Source organism: Temnothorax nylanderi, unplaced genomic scaffold, assembly GCF_030848795.1.
Source record: "Temnothorax nylanderi isolate EJ_2023f unplaced genomic scaffold, tnyl_v1.0 TNYL_tig0112_pilon, whole genome shotgun sequence".
In the NCBI taxonomy this organism is placed as follows: domain Eukaryota; kingdom Metazoa; phylum Arthropoda; class Insecta; order Hymenoptera; family Formicidae; genus Temnothorax; species Temnothorax nylanderi.
Window position 1 is genome coordinate 160,239 of NW_027249174.1, and position 25,117 is coordinate 185,355.

General features: G+C 42.6%; 1 protein-coding gene across 3 annotated transcripts in view; it reads left to right on the forward strand.

Annotated features, from left to right (window-relative positions):
* LOC139776117 (protein cortex) overlaps nucleotides 1-25,117 on the forward strand; it is a 51,643-nt gene that overhangs the window by 2,008 nt on the left and 24,518 nt on the right. The gene's annotated exons all lie outside the window — the stretch shown is intronic.

Consider the following 25,117-nt stretch of genomic DNA (forward strand, 5'->3'; position numbering starts at 1 on the left):
TCATAGTCAGATCCTATATTTAAGACCGTCAAGTCTGGTCAAAGGCAGTCTTAAGACTCCATCCGGCCAATAAAATGACTGTGTTAGCATCTTAAGACATTACTTAAGACGGTCTTGAAATAAGAATGGACTATGAATACCGGCCATGTGAGTTCCTGAACTTAAGAACTTTTATAAGTACTTAAGTTTCCTTTAAGAGATTTTGGAACTCTTAACGCTTAAATAACGATATTTTTAAAATTATCTTTTATTTTGAATAACAAATAAGTTTGAAATGAAATGACAGCTATTATTTTCTCTTACATTTCATTGTTCGAGCGTTGTGAAAAATACATTAAAAAGTGAGAAATTATTATTGTAAACGCCAATTGTTGCGTTTTCTTTAAAACGTAGAACAAAAAGGAGAAACGTAATTGGAAATATCGAAATAGGAAATGAATTTTCCTTCTTACACTTCTCATGCTCTAATTATTATTACCAATCAACTGTCTACAGACATAAACATAGGTATATTCGTTACATAATTAAAGGCTTTACCGTTGTGTCTCAGAGACGGGCGCGTTGCTTTAAGACTTAGGGAAATATTCGCTGGACAGTTTCTTTCAGTCGGCGAGAGGCACCATCGCGCTTATGCCGGAGATAACTTGGGACTTAGCAGGCCAGTAGGATTCAAACGCAGCCACCACAAGACCACTAAGGCCCAAATCATCCCCAACATTTTCCGTCCTTACCGTCCGCTGCGCGAGCGTTCTGGTATCTGAAAAAGATATCCCAAAAGCAATTATTTACTCGTAAAACTTCTTCGAAGTTCGCGTTCTATACGCTATTTTAGTTTTTAATCAAATAAAGAAAGAAGTGCTTAAGTGACATTAAGCCCACTAGCTACAATTCGTGTCAGAGTTCAAGATCCTGTTATATTACAATTTTGCAAAATATACGCATAGACAAAATGTATATCAAGATACATTAGTGGTCGGTTCTTAGACCGGTATTCATAGTCAAGGTCTTATGTATAAGATCGTCTTAAGTTTATCTTTACATGCTGCAAAATGCGAAAATTTTTTGGAAAATTAAAATATACGCATAGATAAAATGTATATCAAGATACATTAGTACGGTTCTTAGACCGGTATTCATAGTCAAGAAGTCAAGGTCTTATATATAAGCTCGTCTTAAGTTTACTTTTACATACTCCGTAGCCAATGAAATGAGTTATACATCATCTAAAAATAAACTTGAGACGATCTTAAATATAAGATTTGACTATGAATATATACCACCCACAGAGCCATATTAGCATCTTAAGATATTACTAAGACGGTCTTGAAATAAGAACGGACTATATGAATACCGGCAATTATCATCAATCAGCCGATCTTGTTCATTGCTGGACATAGGCCTCTTTTAAACCTTTCGACTTTTGCAGAAAGTTCTTATTAGTATTTATATTTGTGCAGCTCTCGCAGATCGTTTAACACATAAGCGCTAAATACAAATTATATAATTTTTTTAGGCGGTTGTAATTTACGGTACGCGATAAATTACGCGAGAGGGTTACGGGAGGAAGGTTGGGCGTCTCTTCCTCAGAGCGCGATATCCGTCCACCTCTTTTTCTTTCTCAGTTTCTGCGAGGCCAAACGTTTTCTGAAACGTTGCCGCATTCAAATACGTCGGAAGCGTTTAATGACCGCTCGTCGGCCGAGACTGTTCGTCTTATTCATTACGCTAAGTACTCAGAAGTGCACCTAGTCATCCGCGGCGATTTTATGCACGCCACGAAGTAACGGGTGTGCCGGAAGCGTTATCGGGAGGACGAGATAAAAGGTGGTTGTGAAGATGCACGCGAGAACTCGCGATCCTTTCGGGTCGCGTATACTTAGATACGGGGACGAAGCGTCCAGTTCTGGTTTCTGATGTCATTACCCCTCATGGATGAACGATAAATAAATAATAGGTGTAAAAAAAGAAGGTTTGAGAGAATGGAGAGTTTTAAACGACGCGATATGACGTGTAGCCGACGCAGTTGATTTAATTGGTTTGCGAAATGGCTTTCATACAATGACGAGAGAAAGTTTATATTCTTCTACAAATATTTAACTCTAAGTTTTTTAATACGTTTTAATTTTGCAATATCTGACAAAATAAGGAGACACACCCTAGAGTCATTTTAAAGTTTATTAATAGCTTATTAATAATTTATTAATTATAGCTTGAACCTACTCTAAAAAAAGGGAGCAGTTACAAAAGACCTAGGTCGAGGTAACTAGGGGCTTTAGACTTAGCCTTATACTTCCCTCTTGGAAATAATAAATACGTCTCACGCTTTTCTTTGTGCAAAACGATAGAAAAGCATTCTTCCGAATGACTTCTTGGCTATTTTGCGCTGAAGAAAAAGGTTTCTAATTCATCTAATACACAGAAAAAAAAGAAGTAGGGGTAAACAGTAGGTTGTTGCAGGCCACTCTACAGTGATTGGCTACATCTTAAAAAATTAAAGATTATAAAGAAATACTATTAAAATGTTTTTAATTATAAATACAAAAATATTATAATCATTATTTTTTTTATAATTAAAAAACATTTTAATAGTATTTCTTTATAATCTTTAATTTTTTAGAGTGGCCAACAACTGTGTACTGTTTACCCCTATCAAATCAAAACTTATATACTCGTATATACGCAACAATCTATAATCTTGAAATGAAATATATATTGTTAAACGAAGAAAACTTACTTGAATGAAGTCATTTATATAGTTCAACCAAGAAAAAAAGTTGAAATAAAAAGTTGAAATTTTTATAAGATTATCCGTTGTTGCGTATATAGGTTGAGTATATATAAATTTTGATTTAACATTTCTTTTTTTCTGTACCTAAGGTATTGTAATAAAACATAAAATGGCCGATGGTTAAAAGTAGGCTTAACATTTTCCGCCATTTCATATCTCCCTCTTGCGTCGCGTAAGCTCATTTATCTCTGAGAAAATCTGTATAGCTGAAAGAAAGTATTTAAGACATCATCGCTTCAGTTAAACAAAACCTGGCGACAGTCAATGTTGAATCACTCTAACGTCGCGACGTTTCAATAATTAAAATTATAGCGGACTTAATGTTTTCCGCCATTTTGTGGCTTGTAAGCTAGTACATATATAATTCAATTTGAAGTCCAGTTTTCTGGAAAACGTTCAGATATGTCCCACGGCTGCAGGTGGAAGAATCACTTATGCGGCCGACTTTCAAAATCGTCCGTGTTGCATAAAATTCTAAAATTGATAAGCAAATGGGATAGGAGGAGGGAGGGGGATGAGAGCGAATCGATGTGGAGGACGCCGTGTACGATATGGAGCAGCGTGTCGGTCCGACGAACAATGTCGGCGCGATGATTCACGTGGACCGTGTCCAGGCTCTCGCGGAAGGGTTGCGTTTAAGGGTTGAATCTACAGTATCTGATTTTTGTCGACGACGCCGGACTGCATCTCCGGAATCGGAATTAATTCATCCGGAGTAATCGTTATCGGGTGGAAGAGGGACAGAGAGGAAAAATTGACTATTAGAGATGAAGAGCAATCGTCGGTTGCACCCTAATTGGTTTTTTTATTCAGGCGCAAGCTGCACCATTCCTCGATCCGCGATATCTCGGCGACGCGGAGTGTCGCCGCGTCGCGCTGATCCGAATTGGCACTTGAAAGAGAAAAAAAAAAGAAGAAAAGCGAGAGCGCATCGTCCGCGTCAAGTGTTTCGACCTCCGACCCGCGTTTTCGATGTCGCGTCTACTCACTCGCTCTCCTCTCCTCACCTCACCTCCTGATGGCGGCGCCGGCGGTAGCGGCGGCACGTCCACGGTCCACGTGCGATGCATCGACGTGCTGCGGTATCTTGTACGCAGGTGCGAAGCGCGCATCGCCGGGCCCTCATTTCGTCGCGCTCGACGCCCGACGACGCTCAACGTCGTGCACAGGCGTCGCCGGCGCGGGAAGGCGCGAGGTAAGGAGGTAAGGAGGAAAAATCCCACCGGCGACGGAGGAACGGACGACGGTTAACGACGAGGGCGGTTTCCTTCGCATACACCAGAGAGACGCACACACCACTGACGCCAGGGCCGACACTTTTTCGCACACCACCACCCGCCACCGCCGCCACCGCCGCCATCGCCGCCATCGCCGCCGCCGCCGCCGTCGCCACGCACGGCAACATTTTTGCGCCACACGCACCGCGTGCGTGCGTGCGTACTGTTCGTCTCTTTTTTCGACCTCTCGCCCGATGATGGAGGGAGAGAGCGGAAAATCGATCGAGCTGACGACCGACCCTTCTTCTTTTACGAGCCTCGATAGCGCAGAAAAGCGGCCGGACCACACCCTACGACCTATCGTGACGCTTTTGCCGATCGACCGACCAGTCAGCTTCGTCTTCCGGGACCTAAGGGTGGACCCTTCACCCTTTGTATATCCACGCTGCCACGCGGCTCGGGGGGGAGACAGGGGTTGAGAACCGGAGGAGGCATGGTTACCGCGCGCGTAAAGGGAAGAAAGGCGCGGACGAGCGAGGCGGATAAAACCTTCCCTTTTCCCCGCGTAATCTTCCTTCCTATAATCGAAAGTACCGTGTGTTTGCCGAAGGAGGGATCTCGAATTTTATTTCGCGGGATGCAGCCAAACGGAAGGGCATTAGCTCGGTAAAGGTTGCGCGAGGATACGCTTAATAACGCGATATTTGCTCTCATTATCGTTATCGCTTTTTGAACACGAAATCTTTTATATATGTATAACTTCTGTTGTCAGCCGATAAGTTTAAACCTAAATTTATGCGGGAAATAGAGCAACGTTGAAAAAGTACAGCATTATTATAAATTAGCGTGTTTTCTAGAATTCTTCTTGCTAAAAATATCGAGTTCTCTATGTCTCTAGTGAACACGCTGATACGTTAATTGATAAAGTTTGTCAGTTTATTAAAACTGACAAGTTGATAATATTTTAAAAAACTTTGTTGAGATTTTTTTTTTTCAAAAATTAAAGTTGGCTATGTTGGTTTATTTCATTAATTTTTAACTCTTATCGCCCGCTGTTTATTGAATTTTTTGCGAATTTTGTTACATCAATCACATAAGAGTTTATAAATTTTGTTTTTCACATTGTGAGATATTTTGAGAATCTTATTTTACACAATTTTTCGCCTCCTATTCTGCACAATTATATAATCACATGTATTCCCAGGAACAGAAGCGAACATTAACCCTTTGTGGCACAAAATTTTCTGCTGAATAATCGTAGTTTGCTGAATTTTTGTATATGGGGGTTTTGAGAGATAATTGCAAATTTGAAATCAAAATTTAGAAATCAAGATGGATTCAATATGGCAGCCAAATTGAAAAAAATTAACTATGGCTTATTTACGTATAAAATGTGCGTAGAGTTTTTTTTAGGCTTCTGATTTTAAATCTGTACATGGAAAGAACGGTTTTGCTGAAGTATTTAAAAATTTAGCTAGATACAGATCTGAAAATAATTTTGTTGGACCATCAAAATAATTATGTAGAACACTCAAACTGAAAACTTTGCTAAAACATCAAAATTGTTTACAGCATTATCATCATACTTCTCACCGACCTACTATAATTATTTTGATAGTGCAACAAAATTATTTTCAGATCTGTATCTAGCTAAATTTTTAGATACTTCAGCAAAACCGTTCTTTCCGTGTATAGTCAAAATTTGAAGAAAATGGCGGATCCAATATCGAAGAAATTTTTGCTACTTTTTAATGAAAAAGGTCTAATATAAATAAAAAGTATATATTATAAATATACGGCAAATGTAAGTTTTTCAAAATTCTTACAAGAGAATCTTGCAAAGTGTAAAATTCTGATTGTAATAAAATTTTATTTTAAAAGTGATAGATGAATTTAGAAATGGTCAGTGGAGGGCTAAAAAAGGGAAAAACTATTACATATTTATGTTATTCATAATAAGTTCATATACACGTACAAGTCTTAGAAACAACAATACCAAATATGTTACACAAACCAATTATGAAGTACGTAAAAACATAGAAAAACTGCGAAGAAATAGTTCCCATATAGAAACACTATGCAACAAAGGATCAATTTCTGTTGCCAGCCGATAAGTTTAAACTTTTTATGTGGGAAATAGAGCAACATAAAAAAACAGCATTAATTGTTATAAATGAGCTCTTGAGCATACATTTTCTTTGAATTTTTACTAAAAATTGAGTTCTCTGTGTCTAGTAATACACGTTGATACGTTAATTGATAAAGTTTGTCAGTTTACTAAAACTTACAAGTTGATAATATTTTAAGAAACTTTGTTGAGATTTATTTTTTTCAAAAATTGAAGTTAGCTATGTTAGTTCATTTTTTTTAACTTTTTACTTTTATCTCCCGTTGTTTATTGAATTTTTGCGAACTTTATTACATCAATCACATGACAAAAGTTTGTGATTGTATACAAATTTTGTTTTCCACATCATGAGATATGGGTATAAACATAGTACAGTTGTTGGCCACTTTAGAATGATTGGCCACAACCTAAAAAATTAAAGATTATAAAAAGAAATACTATTAAAATGTTTAAAAGTGTTTCTTTTAAAAGTGTATTAAATATTTTTGTATTTATAATTCAAAACATTTTAATAGCATTTCTTTATAATCCTTAATTTTTTAAGATGTGGCCAATCATTGTACAGTGGCCAACAACTGTACCTCTATCTTGAGAATCTTATTCTGTGCTATTCTACACAATATTATACAAGCACACATTCCCAGGAACAGAAGTGCGAACATTAATGAGCTCGCGCTGATGACGGAACTACGCGATCTGACCGATTTAGGTAGCACGGCCATCGACGAGATTAGCGATTTGCAGATCCGCGTTCCGGAACTGGTTCATCGAACCGGCGTATTCTAGATGGCTGACCAGGTCAGAGAGGGGCGGGAGATATGTAAACGTTAAACGTTAAACGTTAAACTGTTCCGTCGGGATTGCGCGAACGATTTGGACGGTTTTCCATCGTCCCACTCGCCCCATCCGCACCGGTGCCGGCCATGCAGCTTCGGCCTGGTTTTTTCCACCCATTCGCGCGGATTGCTCGACGAGCGATTTGTTTCACGATGCCTCGGCTATTCGGCCGAAGTTAGAGACAATGGCCGTTTAAAGCGCACGCCGCGCAACTGCGATCGTTAAGCGTCAGGCTGCACGGTGTATCGCATATTATCTGCGGCGTGCCATAGGGCAGAGCGCGAGTGGTATGGGCGAGTCGACGAATTATCATGGTAATCACAGAACAGTAGCCGGCTGGCTGTACCGAGAGGTCAGAACGATGCCACGAGATTGCGGCGCAAGGAAAGGTACCACGGCGGTGGACACTGTCCGTGACGTCCAGTGGTATTCTCGCCTCGGGATCCGCTTCTGCCGAGCTAGAATTCAGCCTCGCCTCGCTCCAGCTCCGCGGCAAATAAACGCACCAATGAGGATCGATTCGGACGACGAAGAATTTCGCGTAGGTACGAGCAAACGTGGGCGACGAACGGGGCCATTCGGGTTCTCCTGAACATCAGTCAATTAAAATTCGTTATTTTTTTTACTCGCTGGATCAACCATGTTTAAAGACGCGGCGCGGCGTTTCAATTTCCAATTCTTCATCTGAAGAATTTCCTCGTTAAATTATATGAAATTTGAGCTATTTGAGATATTTGAAGATATAATTTATCTTATCATATTTATTGAATATGATGTATATTATCATTATCACTCAAAATATATTATTTTACGATTTATTCATGTTTTTATTGAAAAAAGTCGAATATCTTTTTAATTCACTTTTTCAATTTCACGTTGTTACTGCACTCGACTTCCTTGTCAATTGTCGCTTAATGCCTTCGTCGTACAGGATCCAGCGAGTCGAGAGCCACTGTACTGCCTCTATGAGATAAGAGAGTCGTGATCCCGAATGGTGCGGTGCAGAGAGAGAGATACGCATCTAGTATGCCCTGAATTAATAAATAATAATGCAATATTGCCGCACACGCGCTCGGACAGGTTCGACCTACCGGTCAACTGCTTACGGGATCGGTCACGCTTAGACGATGCCTCTGACATGTTAGATCGTATCGGCTAAACTGTACATTAAAACACCCGAATAATTACGTCAGTCCTTTTGTAAAATATAAAACGTAATTCCCTTGAATGAAAATATCGTAGTTTCTGTCATAATGTCAACGCATCTTCAAGGATAACGAAACTTTATTGCGGTTTCAATCTGAAAAAGATGGGTATACGGATATACTCTTATCCCGTAGCTGAAGAAATGTTTTCGGAAATTAATTTCCCCTCTTTCGAAAAATTATTAGCGATTTAATCGTGATAAACTTCTCATACGCCTCTTTATGTCGACGAATATATTTCACATCTTGTACAAGGTATTTCGGCACAAGAAAGAAAAGCTCTCGCTATGTCTGTTCATATTCGTTCGGAAGTATTCATTTGTGATCGTTTGTGACGATATGAGATTTTACACTGTTAAATATTAAAGGATGAAATTTAAATCAATACCTTGAGTTAAATAACATTGTTATTTTTAACTACTATATGTGTGTTGAAATTTATTATTTATTTTAACACAAAACAGTATTATTTTAACTTCATTGGTTTAGTTAAATTAACGATATATAGAATAAGAGCAGTTACGACTTATAGAAATGGTTAAAAATGAGTCAAATTGAGTATAATTTGACACTATAAATTTAACAGTGTGTGTTCTGGATATCGTAGCTGTTTCGATCATTCCTCTTCGAGGATTCCGTCGAAGATTCTGCTGAGAACAGAACTTTCACACCTCCTATCCGCAACCCTCGGCTGTCACATTTCCAGGACTCGCCGTTTATTTCGCGGCCACCTCGAAGATCGTGACAACATTGACTATTGTCTACAGCTGCGCGAATTGTCAAACGGTAGCGGGATATTCCGTCGTGGAGAAACAACAGGTCCATTTTCGTTCTACGATCGCTTCCTAGCTTTTGCCATTATCCTTTCACAAATTCCGTATCGACATACGTCGGACCCGGTGCCATGCCGGTCGGAGACCCGAGCGATCGGGGAGACCGGTCGGTCGGCCGCGCTCCGATAGCGCTCGCATGCAATAAACATCGGAGCTCTCTAATGGATCCTAAGCTCAACAATGGCGAGACACGCAGCTTCCATGGACGCGCTAGGAGCGCGGGGGAGAGCGCGCACGTACAAGACGCGGCTACCTGCCGGGGAGGGCGAGGAAAAACGCGCCTCCCCTTCATCTCTCCCGAGACGAATCGCGGGGACTATATCGCGTTCATTATCTTATAGCTACTATCTCTTATCGTCCTATCTTAACTACCGCCAGAAGTATATCCTCTTACACGCTACGTTTCCAGGGATGACGCTTAAATATTTAATGGCCGGCGCGAGAATGCGCGTTTGTTGCGCGCGAGTAAAACGCGTCCGCAGGAGGCTCGATCGGGAGACGTATCTCCGTCCGATCCGGGCGAATCTTGGTCTCGCTCCTGAAATATTCGTGTTTTCGTATATCCGGCCAGGGTGTCATCTCGAACGAGACGAGAGGCGAAGCGTAAAGCCTCTCATCGGAGAATTCGTCCGGTGGTGCGTCACGGGCGCGCATCGGGGGCAATAAATAGGGAAGAGTGCTCCGCCCATGCTCGACTGTCTACCGTGGAAGCCGTGTCGTGAGTTATGACTGTTCCAGGTGAATTATAACACGTATAGCGCATACCAGAATCCGCACACGTGTGTATCGCTGCGCGCGGACCATTAAGGCGCGCTCGCGGCTCTCCTCCTCGACGAGCGACAGCGCGCGATTCCCTCTTCGCCTTCTTCTTGCTTCGGGACGTTTCCTCCAGTCCTTTTCAATTTGATATCACAACCGAGGAGAGTTCGCTGTCGCGACCATCTCCCAGCTCGCGGGCGTGCTGCTCGGGCTGAACGCCGCGCCGCGTCGGAAAATCGATGCCTCTCGACGATAGTTTGGATCATCACCCCCGTACCTCTTCGTCGCGGTAGAGGAAGTCACCGTCCTCGACTTTCGATCCCTCGGGGAAGAAAATGTCTGGAGCATCGCGAGAGCCGAGTTTATCGACTTTCCCAGACTGTCTTTTCCTGACGGTCTCGGAAGCTTTTCGTGGGAAGCGTTAACTTGAAGAGGCTGCGGGGGTGCGGACGAAAAGGAAGCGTGCGCACGACAGTCATATTTCAGTCATATTTCAGAATTAGCGACGCGACGCGATGCAGCAATGATACGTAGCAACGCTCGTTGCAGCGCGACGCGGCGCGACACAACGCGACGAAAGGTCACGGTCGGAGCCTGGAAGGCCAGGCTGGCCAAGTGCGCCTTGGCGTAGTCTAATCCGGTTAACCGTGGAGGAACTACGGTGGTCTCATGACAGACAAGCGGGACGGAGTTTGTCATAATTATTGACCGCGGTCTCAGCGAGCGGCGCATTAGCCGCGGATCAACGCTAATAAATTGCAGCGAACGCTCTGAGCGGAAGGTAAAGGCAGGCGAGAGAGGACATTCTAACGTAGCTTTTAATTTAAAAAAGATACGAATATGTACTTTTTATTTTGTACTATACAGGGTGTGAAGCTAAAGATGTTACTGACTATTATTTCTAAAACTAAGCGAAAGATGAAATTTTTATTTCCTATCAACCGTTCGATGTCGAAAGTCGAAACATTATCCACCTAGAAAGAAAAATAACTTCTTTATACGATGTTACTTTCGACACCAAACGATTGACAGGAAACAAACATTTCGTATTTTGCTTATAGGTTTACAAATAATAGTCTGTGACACCTTTACTTTTATCTTGTACATTTATATACAATATATTAATTTTTTTATAATCATAATTATTATATATTATTTTTATTTTATATATACACATAAAACAATAAGAACTCATCCGGTCCTCTTTTTGCTAACAAAATATTAATGTTCCGCAATATGTTTGCGTATCTATCGAAGATCGCGACTCATCGAGAAGACGGGGTTTCAGCAGCCGTGAAACGCTCGTTGCCCTACGACACTCGAATGACGATGCTATCACGTAACCAGGGAGAGAGAATAGTTACAGGATCGGAGGATGATCGAAGGGCACAGCCGTAGGGTGCTTTCGCGTAGGCACGCCTGACAAGATGGCGTCCGCCGTTCAACAACTCCCCCCTCGAGGGGGAGACGCGAGGCGTATAATCTGGTGAAACAACGTTAGATTGATTCCTGACATTGGCCGTTCATAACTTCAACCTTGTTTTCGTTGAATCGCTCGCCTAATGGAATGAGTTCGCAAAAAGATCGCAGTTATTGAACCGTATTGTTCCTATTAATAACGATACATAATTTATTTAAAAAGTTTCGGATTAATTAAGTAAAAAGCACAAGTGGTGTATTTTTTAAATTTCATCTAAGCTTCAATGTGATCTTCTTCGCGTTCTCGAGAAATATATTTTCTCAAACTTGCAAGAAATTATTTAAATCTGTGTAATAAAATTAAAAGTTCTTTCGTATTTAATATAACCCTTTAAAAACTTTGTAATATACAATTTATAATTTATAATTTATAATTTATAATTTATAATTTATAAAAATATAGTATACAATTTACTCTCTAGAGTGGTTTTGCTACTAATATATTAGAGTAATTACGATAATCACTCCAAAAGAGAGAAAGTTGTTGCTTCAATTTGAGTAAATGCGGACACTTATAAGGTAGAAATAAATTTTTCACTGAAATTTTTAGAGAGGCTACTCTACCGGAGTGATACTCTAAAGCATAGTGAATCACGATTCACTAAAGATCGACTGATTTTTCCACTCAAAATTGTAGTGATATAATTCACTCTTATGGACACTAATCTACTGCAAAAAGAGTGCCTTTTCACTCAAATGGAGTGCAATTTTATCCCAACTTATAGAGCGCAATTTTATTCTTTCTTACAATTAGAGTGGCGAATCACTGGAAGTGCACAGGCTCAATTTTCAGTTTTCGTTACACTTGTATTTCACTCGTTTTGAGTGATATTTCACTCTTCGACTTTTAAAGAGTATATTTCATAAGAATTTGAAAATATTGCATGTCTGCTATATAGTATATCTAGAGTTTTTATGTTTTGATCCCATTTTTTGTTCAATGATAAGAAATTTTTAAAGACAATTAAATTAGACATGTTCCTCTTCTTCTCGTTAAAAAATCAGGAACACGAAAGGGCTGGACCGTTCGTGTCTTTTATTAGTCCAGAAAGCTTATGGACATATCGTATGTACGTTTTATGCGCCGGCTGACTGCCGTAACGGGAGAATGTTCGTAATAATTATCGCAAGATACTGGAATGCGACGCGGTACTCCATTAAAGGGGTAAACACGCCGCGTAGCGTCTAGGCCTCTAGGCCCCCTCCACGTTCGCGTACATTCACGGCTCGGAAATCGAAACTCGAAACTCGACGCGACACCCGATATCTACCGGGGAACGAGCATCGCGGCCGAGTGCGCGCGCGAAACGCATCGTCGTTAATTATGCAATTAATTACCACCTAATTATCAGCGTCTTCGCTCTGTAGCCCGCCCCGTGTCTGCCGCGGCTCTCGGTTACGCCATTACACGAGCAGCGAACTTTCTCCGGCGAACGAAATAAACGGCGGAGCAATAAACCGTTTTGCAGGGTTCTGCAAAACGAAGAAACGCTATCTGAAACTACCTTTGGGATAGTCTTCCCTTTCTAGAGAGACACCTATTCTCTCTACTTTCGACACGACCAATTTAATCGAGCTAGACACGTTCTAGACTAGAAACGTTCAGTTTCAAAACCGACACGTGGAGATTCTCTACCTGAATTGGTAAACTCGTTGCGATCCCGATCTTCGTTGCGCACGAAGCGATTACATCCCCGCGACAAATGGCGGCGATCTTTCGGTTCGTAGGTAATGTTAGCGCGCGACCGCCGCGCCGCGCGCTGCTCGGAAACTTATCTGGCTATCGCCCGATATAAAGTGCCGCGTTGGCGCGAGTAATGCGAACCTATTTACTCGTCATGCAGATGACCAGTAGCCAGCTCCAGCCTTCTTTTTCCTTCAGGCCGAGTTTCATTACGGCGATAAATTACGGGACGGCGAGGTGGTGGCTTTCGAATGGCCGAAGCCAGGTCCTTTTATGTTGTACACGTAAATGTTCGCTGTGTGTGTGTGTGCGTGTGTGTGTGTGTGTGTGTGTGTGTGCGCGTGCGCGCGCGCGCGCGTGTTGGTATACAAGCGTATTAAAATCGCGGTTGTCCCATGCCGGCTTTCTCTTGTTAATACAGTTTGCGGAAAAGCGGGAAAAAGTTATCTTACAAAGATACAAGGATATGTTCAGGTCATAAAGAAACTGTGATAAATAGCAGTTAGCAGTACATACATAACAGTCACAGGAGACATCAAGTTGCCTCGGATGGGACAATCCGAGGGCAAATCTAGAATTGTTTCAAATATAATTCGAACCAAATGATTTTGGAGAACCTCTAGGAATAGTCTTGACTATTTCGAATGTTTTGAACGCACAAATCTTGAGATTCTTGACCGTTTTAAAAATATATTTTTTTCTGTTTACTTCTCATTTATTATTTCAAACCATCCTTTATTTCACAATATTACATTTTATTTTACAATATTACTTTTAAAAATCTTAAATTTTCAAATTTTTGAGATTTAAAAAGTTTTAGATATATAAAAACTTCGAGCAAAAAATTTTTCAAACATCTAAGACTTAAAAAGTTTCAAAGCTTTCGGGACTGTCTAAGAATTGCCGATTTCAATATTCAAAGTAATTTAAATTTTTATATAATTAAAAGCATCCGACAGAAGAATTCGAATATTTATCATTAAACATTAGTAACGTTTTTAAAAAAAGGCAGACAAAATAAACTCTTGAAAACATACTTATTAAGAAATACGTTTGAAAATATGTAATAAATAATTTTCGGAAATTTATGTAGAATTAAATAATAGACAATTCATTAATATTTCTTTATGCAATACTAAATCTTGTGAAACATTTCATCGTACGATTATGTGGTTACGTAAAGTGAAGTTTATTGTTATAATAAAATAATCATATTTATCGCTAAAGCAAAACTTTCTTAATGCGTAATATTTTTAAGAAAACCATAAAACTGAGTCAGCTAGTTCCATATATGTAATAACTAATAACATATATTTTATGTATTTGGTATCGAGGGACACTATCGCGTTTCTCTTGTCATTCGAGCGGAACGAAACTGTGTGTATTCGGGTTCAATTAGCAATTAAGAACTAAGTTGACACGATCGTTACTCTATTTGTTACAGCAAACGCCTAATGATCGCAACACCAGTCGTTATCGCGATCGATTAACTGTACATTTAATGAACTCAAAACTTCTTGTAATATATTAATAAGTTATTTCCAATTCTTTTATTAAACTCTTCAATAAAAGTTTACGTAATTATTCCAAGATTTCATATCTGTAATATATAAGCCATTTGCTCACAGGATAAAAATCTGTACTCAACGACATGCAGAAATGATTATAATCTAAAACTATTTTAACATATCTATATGTAATCAGAAGAAAAACAAACAAGTTATAATATAAAATGGATCAAATTAAAGCTCCCAAATATGATTATTAATTAATAAATTGATAATCTAAATAAATTGACTATTATCTCATTTTTTTCAGTAATATGTTTTGCTGTGTTGGATTATTATCCAATTGGATAGGAATCCAACACAGCAAAACGTATTACTGAAAAAAAAGAGATAATAGTGAGAAAAATGTAAGTTTTTTCACTATTATCTCAGCTTTGATTGATTTAATTCTTCCCTTTGTTTTCGCGATTTTGAATCGAGGAGTCTTCCCTTCGATCGAGAGTTAAATCGGAGCAGCTCGAAGAAAAGTTACCGGGCCGACGTGTTTACACAGTCGTAGGATCGCGAGCGTGGTGTCACATCGTGCTGAAAAAAATAGTTGGCCGTCGCGGTTGTCTTGTCGCGCGCGAGACGCAGAGGTCGTGAAACAGACGGCCGCGGGCCGGTGCGGGGGGGGGGTTGGATTTATGGACCGCGCCGCGCGCTTTGCCGGGGAGTTCCTTCGATTAACCCCGGCCACTGCTTAACCGGCCGGGTCCCGGCTACGCCTAGCAACTCTGTATTGTGCATCGCAGAAGTCTGAACCCTGATACGGCACGACAGATAATTTATTAGCCGTCGACGATATTAACTCGGATCAAATTATACTCCGAGTGCCGAGATCCGCGCAACGCGGACGCGAGATGTGTGTGAAACGCTCTCGAGCGTATAAATTTCGACGTCCCCGCGAGTGCGTCTCTCGCATTTTTTGGCCGTTAAGGCCTCCGCTCATCCCGGAGGAGGGTCGGAAAAGAACGGGCGAAGTCCATTTATCGCGTAAAATGGCGTTTACGTGCGCTTTAATCAATTTTCTTGATTACCTTTCAACCGCTCTGCGCTCTCGCGCGCGGTTTAAAACACATGGATTTGACAATCGAGCGAAACAATATCGTTGCCTCGTCGAAACGAAGACTCGGTATAAAACCCATGATGACATCTTTCGGCTCAGTGGTTTTTGCCCGAGCATTACGGTCATTAATCGAGGCAATTAGTAACACCGCTGCAGCGCGCTGGTTAAATGTCAAAACGTCGCGTCGGTGCCCTGCCCGCCGTGATATCGCGGAATGCAACTCGCATTAGCCTCACCGACGTCATTCTGATTTTTCAGAGCGTCATTACTCGCCGTATGACGTTATTCACATTCTTCGATTTTTCACGCACGTTCCTTTTTACCTTGGAGCTAAAAAAACTCAAAAATTTCAAGAAAAAAAAGAAACTATTACGCCTGCTCTTGGGTGATACAAATTATCGTCTACGAATAAATTATCCGCACATACTCTATAAATCTCATAGAGTGGTTTTGCCACTAATATATTAGAGTAATTGCGATAATCACTCCAAAAAAGAGATCGAGTTGCCGCTTCAATTTGAGTAAATGCAGGCATCCATAAGGCAGGAGTGATTTTTTCATTCAAATTTTTAGTGCAGCTACTCTACCAGAATGATACGATCTCACTATGAAGCTGTGAATCACGATTCACTGAAGATCGACTGATAAATGATTCTAATCGAGTGAAATTTTCCACTCAAAATTGTAGAGCAACATAATGCACCCCTACGGATCTACACGAGATCTACTGCACCTGAAAAAGTGCCGTTTTATTCAAATGGAGTGCGATTTCACTCCAACTTTATGCGCAATTAAACTTTTTCTTAGAATCACTCGAAGTGCACAGGCTCAATTTTCACTTTTCGTTTTACTCGTTTTGTGAGTGATATTTTACTCTCCGACTTTTAGAGAGTATTTATTGGCCACAGGGAGTTACCTGCCTTTCCCTCATTTTTTCCGATTATACTCGGAAGTTATGGTTGCGATTTTGTGACGTCTCATGTATTATTATTGCGTTCTCCTCGCGCTTGTTTGGGATACGCTCGCATGAAAGAAGGAGCCGTATGTGTTTTACGCGCCATACGACGCACGGGACGCCTCACGAGGCCTCTTATAAAGCCGTAACGCATAAAACAAGAGGCCGTTTCTGACTTTTACGAGTGGCTCGTTGTTTCGCCGAGAAATTATCAGGCAAATACCATGCGCCTCTGATCGCTCATCGCTCATCGCATGAGCGTTTCGATAATTCAATTATAACCCGCTCATCGAGAAGAGACCTGTTGAGTATCAGCTAGATTACTACGAAAAGCCAAGAGAATCGTAGAATTGTTGATCTAGCTCGAAAATTGTGGAAAGGATATGTTATTATGCCGAGGTGTTGATTCGTTCGTTTGATACCAAGTGGTACGAATAAATCTTTCATCACCCACGATTCGGAATTTATCCAACTTTCCAGGAAAAACAATGGGTTTTTCATGCCATAGGGTCTTCAAAAATTAATCGCTGTTCCCTCTTCGAATTTTCTATCCGTTTTAATGCCTATAGAGGCTACCGTGATTACGGAAATTCAATTAGTCTAACGCGTAACATGACTGCGGCCGGCATTACGATTACGAAGCCCGTTTACCGAAGTTGTTCCTCAAGTTCCTCGAGATATTACAAATTATTCGGCCCCGAAAGGGCAGAAAAGTCAGATTTGTTCGTTTGCACGTTCGCGATATATCGTTATTAATATAATGGCGGTCGGAGGAGCGGAATACTATCGCGTGACTACCAGAGGAGTCAGTTGCATCGGCCGGATTTTTATTAGTTGCGCCGCTACAACTTTGTGAGCAAGTAACTTGTACCGGCCGTAATTCTGCGTGTGTTGGGCCTCGCGTTATTAGCGTCCATCGACTGGTTCTTCGTGGCCGACGCGGCGGACCGGTTCGCTATTTAAAAAAGCGGATAACTCGTTATCAGTCGAGTTTCGTGATCGGAGTGCGACTTTTTCAAACGCGGCCCCTCCGACAGCTCCTCTCGCGATATCGGACGGAAGGTCGGGCAGAAACATCTGCGATGCTGTAAGCTTTAAGCTGTACCTATAATGTGTAATTACGTGTAATTTCAGCATAAAGATGTTAAAGGGAATTGATTACATCTCCCTCCTATCTATTTTTCTATTTTTAACGTGTGTGTGTTTTTTTTAGTATGAGTACGCTTTATGCTGACTTCGTTAATAGCAAACACAAGTTGCTATATATTTATAACGTAAAATTTTTTTCTAATATTAGCTCCGGGAATATTAACTTTAGGGGCTCCTCGAACATCTCCCCCATCACTACATTGATCGTTGATGGAATTTTTCTAGAGGGCGAAGGAAAAGCGTGTCGATCTCCCAGATCGATCTCACGCGTCGGACGTTAAAAGCGGAATCGCAGAAGCGTAAACTCGCGATAACAGGCTGTCAAGTCGGCCTAGATAATCCTGATTTCCCACGTCAGCGTCGCGGGCCCATTTTTATAACGGATTCGATGGGCCAGTCAGTACTCGGCCAAGGCTGGTCCGATCCTGGCGCTCAGCTGTTCGTTGCGCCTGTAGGGCAGTACGAAACCGGCGGACGCGGGAGAGAGAGAAAGAAAAAAAAGAAGACGCAGGAAGAAGAGAAAAAGGTCGGCGGAGCTTGCACCTGCCGTGACGCGGTCGTACAAGGCCGATTCGGTCTCGAAGAAACTCGAGGCAGAGAGAAGGCGATAAACAGGATTCGAGTCTCGCCTTAAGCGTCTCCCCGTCGAAATTGTGATCCATGGATCCCCTTGTTTTCGGGCCGACCCTCATTGTCGAGTCGATAACGCGATGATCGCGTCGATCGTGTGGAAAGATCTTCCCCTCCGTTTTTTCGTTCGACGATCTTCAGATCGGTAACGCCGATCGTATTGAATTATCCGCCGCTATGATACACCGAATGTTGATTCTTCTGATCAATTTTTAAGAATAATCGGTTCGCCGTAGTTTTGGGAAATGTAGTAATAACGAGCATTTACCTGAACACCGAATGATCTCATTAGAGCATGTTGTTTACTCTAAAACTCGCTTTAGATGATCTATAATTCGCGTCGAATTTCAGGACAGAATTCTTATAATATACTCTGTAAAAGTCAAAGAGTAAGATATCACTCAAAACGAGTGAAATGTAAGTGTAACAAAAAGTGAAAATTGACACTTCGAGTGATTCGTCACTTCAAGAAAGAGTAAAATTGCGCTGTATAGGTTGGAGTCAAATCACACTCCATTTTGAGTGAAAGGGCTTTTTTCGAGTGTAGTAGATCTCAGTGTCCGTAGGAGTGAATTATGTCACTCTATAATTTTGAGTGGAAAATTTCACTTTGTTAGAATTATTCATCAGTCGATCTTCAGTAAATCGTGATTCACTATAGCTTTAGAGTGAGATTATATCACTCCGGTGGAGTAGCTGCTCTAAAATTTTGAGTGAAAAATTTACTCCTATCTTATCAGTGCCCGCAATTACTCAAATTGAAGTTATAACTCTCTCTTTTGGAGTGGTTATCGCTAATATTAGTGATAAAACCACTCTATGAGATTTAGAGAGTATACTTATCATCTCACATGCGTATATTTTGATTCTTAAAATTCTTTCTGTATTACGCGACATATAAACATGGACACATACACATTTCTTTCTCCGATCCCGATCTCTTTCCATAAATAGTTTACGCGACACATAGTATTCGTGTGCATTCGGGTTACGCGAAAACAAATAATGCACAACACACGTCGAGTGTTGCCCCGCAGCTTATTAGCGACCGGTCGCGATAAACGTGTAATCGCGATAATTTATTTCAGCAGAAGAAAAACGAACCACGCGAAGTGAAAATTAAAATATCGCGGCGTTTTTCGTCGATCGGCCGGTTTCTGCTAATTTATTGGACTTCTTGCGACGCGTGGACCGGCACGGGGACCGGTCCAATAACAATATTAACCGTCGCGCGTCGGCTCGGCCGGCGAGCGATCTCACGGAGCACCACTTATGGAACAACACTAGTCCCCGCACTCGCGGAGTGTAAGTTAACCGTGTAATGTCAACGCCCACCGAGCGAGCCTGACCGATCCTGGAATGCGTAATACCGCGTAACGCGCCGCGTCCACGGATGCACTCCGCCGTATATCCGCCGCGCGCCGCCGCCGCGCGGAATGCCGTCGCGGAAAAACTTCCCAGGCCGATAATTAACACATCGCGCCGTAAGGTAGAAAACGATTTGTACGCACCAATGGTGACAGCGTACCGTTAGCGCATTAGATCTGTCCGCTCGATCGTCTGTGACGATCGATCGTAACCAAATCGGAAGCGAGTCGTCAGCGACGGCTGACCATCTGGCCGGCGACGAGGCACCGCGCCAACAAGGATCAACAGGGTTGATCCTCGAAAGATCACTCTGTATCACGATGTGTCAACGGTATTTACGGTTGTGTTCTGCGCGAGCGGTCGCGGTGCCCGCGCTTCTTGGGTGGCTCCTCGACTCCCCAGGGGGTGCCTCTCCCTCTCTTTCTCCCTCTGCCTTCCTTCTTCGAGAAAACGCCGCGACATGACGTATCCTAATGGTATCACCGCGCCCGGAGTTCGCGTCCCTCCTTCTTCGTCCGAGTCTTCGCGCGATCTCTCGATCGGGGTGAAATTATTTTTAGATTCGCGCCGCGACGATCCGCCGGCGATCTCGCCCGACTTAAGAGACGCAATTAACTTCCCTCCTCGCTTACGTCGATTATATATAGGGACCGTTTTATTTCCACGATCCTATACCGTCATAGTCCGGCTGTCCGTCGACGGAAGGCATCCAGATTTAATCTATCGACGCGGGAGAAGGGAAAAAAGGCCCTCTGATAAATCCAATCAGATCGGTTGTTGACGTGCACGGGGGCTTTTTTCCCATCTTCCAGTTCCAGTCTCGGTGTAAACTAGTTTTGTGAGATGGGCAAAGAGGGAGGAGTGTGCATCCTCCAGTGATCACATAATCGTACGTTCACCTCCCGGGGGCTTTCCACCTTCTCTTTCCCTTCTCCTCCCGCTTCTTCTCTCGTTTCTTCGTCTTCTTCTTCTTCTTCTTCTTCTTCTTCTTCTTCTTCTCGGTCTTCTTCTTCGTCTTCTTCTTCTTCTTCTACTTCACTTTGGTTGTCTTCGTCTTCTTCCTCCTTTTCCTCCTTCTCTCCCTTTTCGTCGACCTTCGTCGAGTTTGTATCTCGCCATGCCAATCTACTATCGAGCATTCTTCTAAGGTCGATCGAATCCCTCCCGCTCCGATGCGGCTACCTTACGCGAGTGCTACTTCGTTCAAAGCGACTCGCGTTTGCACGATGTTGTGGTCGTCGGATTATCTATATACGTAGCCATCTCTTTTTCCATCTGCTTATTTGTCCTCGTATAAAGAAGCAACGTAGCGTCCGAGATCCCGAGTTCTTCCGAGGCAATCTTCCTTCGGGCCATTCAGGTGACTCGAGTTCATAAAAAGTCATAGAATCCGATCGCATGTGTAAAATATAATAGAATTTCGTTGATCCTAACGGGCGTGGGCGTGCCGTTCGTCCCTCCCCGTTTCCACTCTTTTTTTCCAAATGCGTATAACGGATCATAACTGCAACTGCTGCACGTGCCACGCGGGTATACGGGCGCGTTATCGATGGAATTTCGTGGGACGGTCCCGCGATTCCTCCGTTCGGAGGAATGAGCGTGTAGTAACGCGGCCGCTTAATGAACGACGTCGACACGTTCGAATTGGCAATGGATACAGGCTAGGCGTAATCGACGTATCGCGATGGGACGCGATGCACTCAGGGAATGCGGTCGGTACCGCGACCGCCGTCTTATCCGGAATACAGATTTCGTGCGACGGTATCGGCAAGAGATCTGTTTTTAACAGATTAGTATTACATTAATTAACATTTAATTGGTACGTTTCAGATGCGCGTGCATGGCCATCCAAATATGGCGCGTCCTATATTTAAAAAAATGCTTTTGAAAAACGCAATCGGCGAATATCGCGGCTCCTTTCCTCGCTATAACTGTATCGAAGCTGTAGATCGCTATAAAGGAGAAATCGTATGCGAATTTATTTCTTGCTTTTATCTGTATGTTGAGATAAATCAGTTTTTTTTCGTACGCCATCATTCGCATTCAATATAGCATGGTCACATGGTCTAGCAAATACACATGTATGTGGAGAATTCTCCCTTTTTTTATTACTATATCTTGTATTAATAAATGCTCGAGTAATTCAATCTGCGTCTGTTCAACATTTCCAGCGATTGAAATTTATATTGTCGAGCCGCGAATCTCGAAAAGAATATATTACCAATTTATTCTATCAAATATGCATCGTGGTATAATGCGAAGAAACAAATTTATCCCGATGTGTGGTACGAGAAGGAAAAATTCGTATTCAATTTCTCGTTTCTGACGTAATTCTATATGCATGTTGAGGAAATGGGAGCCTTGAGGCAGTTACGACGCCCAGCTGCCGATTTCTAAGCTTTCCGAATCGGGTCTGAGGTGTCAAACAAAATGTTCTCTCTTCGCGGCGGATCGCGCGGGGCGAACGAATGCTCGGCTATTTCGTTCGTGATTCCGTGAATGAAGGCGAAACACGCGCGGGCGTTCACGTGGGGCCAACGTGGCTCCGTTGACGGGCCCCGACAGGTGCTTATTGATGGAGATAAGGCCCCTGGTTACCGCCGTTGCTTCATCGCGCCACGCCGCGCCACGCCATGCGATGGATCATTACGGCAATCTCCGTGATTAAGCAACAGTAATTATCGATGGTTGTCGCTTAAAACACGATTAATCGAATTGATTTGGGGGAGCGATCGTGACGGCGCGGTGGCGGTATTCCGCCAATCTCTGCTCCGCCTTGAATTCTTTCCAGCTTCGCTCGCCGGTTTTCGCGCGATAATCTCGCTTTCGACAATAATTATCGTTGCCGAGCCACTGGCCGGTGAATTGCCACACTCCTTTAACTCTCGGAATCTGTGCGCGGGAGGAGGATACGGGGTGAGATCGCGCTAACGATATATCCCGAGAGAGAAAGAAAGAAGAAAAAGGGAGAGAGAGAAGGGCGGATATCGCCAGTTCTGTTTCTACGATAGCGGGACTAGTGGCGAAAGAGCTCGCCAGTTCGCCACTTGAACGAGCGAAACCGTAAGGTTCACTCGATCGCGAAACTATCGCGTGAGTTGTGCATACCGAGTCGGTGGAATGCCACGGCGCGGGTAACCCGCGCGTTACCCCGGCGTCTTAATGCGCGGTTTCACGCGTAATGGCGCAATGAACTTGTATCAATCCGCACACGCGAGCTTTGCGCGCGAGCTTCGTCGTTGTCTCGGGTCAGCGCGCAGGAGCGACACGCGACAGAGTAATTAATATCCCTTTGATATTGTAAAGCTTTAATCCTAGCACGCATATGCACCATGTGCATTAAAAATATCCATCTCCCTTTCAGTAAAGGATGATACTTGAATGTTACACGAGAAAACCGTGTAACTCTCTAAATATCGTAGATTGGTTTTGCCACTAATATATTAGTGTGATTGCGAGAGTCTACATCACTCCAGAAGAGAAGATTGTCACTCTAATTTGAATAAATGCGGGTACTCATAAGATAGGAGTGAATTTTTCACTCAAATTTTTAGAGCGGCTACTCTACCGGAGTAATACGATCTCACTCCAAAGTTATAGTGAATTATGATTCACTGAAGATCGACTGATAAATGACTTTAACGAATGGAATGAAATTTTCCACTAAAAATTGTAGAGTGACATATAATTCACTCCTACGGATACTGAGATCTACTGTACTCGAAAAGAGTGTCCTTTCACTCAAATGGAGTGCGATTTCACTCCAACTTATAGAACGCAATTTAACTTTTTTCTAGAATGGTTCATTCGAAGTGCCCATGCAGGTTCAATTTTCACTTTTCGTTACATTTGCATTTCACTCGTTTTGAGTGATATTTCACTCTTCGACTTTTAGAGAGTAAATTGTATGTATATAAAAAAATTGTAAATTTTTGTAACTTATGTTCTGTAAGAGATAAAACTGTATCTGAGCCGACCGATAATTCATGGCCGCGTGTCACGCGGGCGCATACATCCGTTAATTAATTTACGAACGCATGAGGAATTACATAAGCCGTGAGGTTGCGCTGCAGATCGGGAGGGTTACGACGAAAGAGATATATAACCGTTTGACAAAGACAAGACAGGAACGCTATCGCCGCATGCGCGCAGCGAGCATAACCGCGCGCTTGCTACAGCAGATCGATCATCGTGACATACCGTCGGGGCCAGGGCATGGCATCGCTCGCGTTCGTAGGTCTTCGAGGGTTTTTCGGGGGGAAGGGGGACCTCCTACGACGAAACACATCCCACGACATTCATCTCGCGGCGCAGGGTGTAAAATTTAATAAGAATTTATCTTTAAGAAGAAAGAGAGAGAGAGAGAGAGAGAGAGAGAGAGAGAGAGAGAGAGAGAGAGAGAGAGAGGACAAAAATGTATTCTACTTGATTACGTGATGTAGACGTAAAATGTTTAATCCTAATGTGTTAATTTCACGATTGTTATTTACCTCGAAAGTGTTTCTTAAAATCAAAATTTCATGTATTTTAATATAAAAAACGTATTATATTATACACATATACATATGAAATTATTAAATAATAATGTGTATAATATACATATATAAAATTATTCGCGTATGCACATTTTTAGATATATAAAGGCTTTCTTTAATCCGCCCGACCTGTTATCGAGGCACCACCGGGGACGGGTTACTCTCGAATAGCGACGAGGAAGCGGGATAACACGACGAGGGGGATACGTTATCAGCGCCTAGAAAGTGCGCAAAGTTATTGCGCAGTTAAGTGGTTAAGCTATGCTCTAAATCGTGGTATTTGAGACCGGTGGGCCCATCGAAGCGGCTCGGCTCCTGGCACGGCTCTCGCGTGGTCTCTCTCGGGCACTCTCGTCGTGGTAACCCCCTCGCCGGGGGCACGCGGGGAGGCGGGGGGAGGGGGGGCCACGCTGTGCCTCACGAGCCAGCTACTCCAATCGAGACGCGCCACTTACAATCGCGGGAGGAGGAGCGCAAGTAGGTGGAGAAAGAGTTGTGAAACCGAGGCGCAGACCTCTACGCTACGCTCGCGTAGGTTGTTGCCGTGACGACTCGTTAGATCGGCGGAGAAGCGACGAAGTCGCCACGAAAGTTATTGCTGCCGTTAACTCCATAAGCAAGCGAGTTCGGCGCGAGTTGCGCCGCGTTGCATGCCAATGTTACCACGATAACGAGCTCGCGTGGCGTAAAATTCCTTTCGCGGGTTCTCTCCCGATCAAACCGTTCGAAATGAAATAATCCGATGGACGAAGAAGACGTGCGGAATGTTTCCGTACGAGTAAACAGTATATATTTTGATACCCTCTTGGATCGCTCGACTTATATACCATTATAATTTTATTGACGCGATTCCTCTTACGTTATCTTACACCGACAACTACGCTGATGTCGTGATCCAAACGAGCGTCAGACATTCACCGAGTGACAGTCAAAC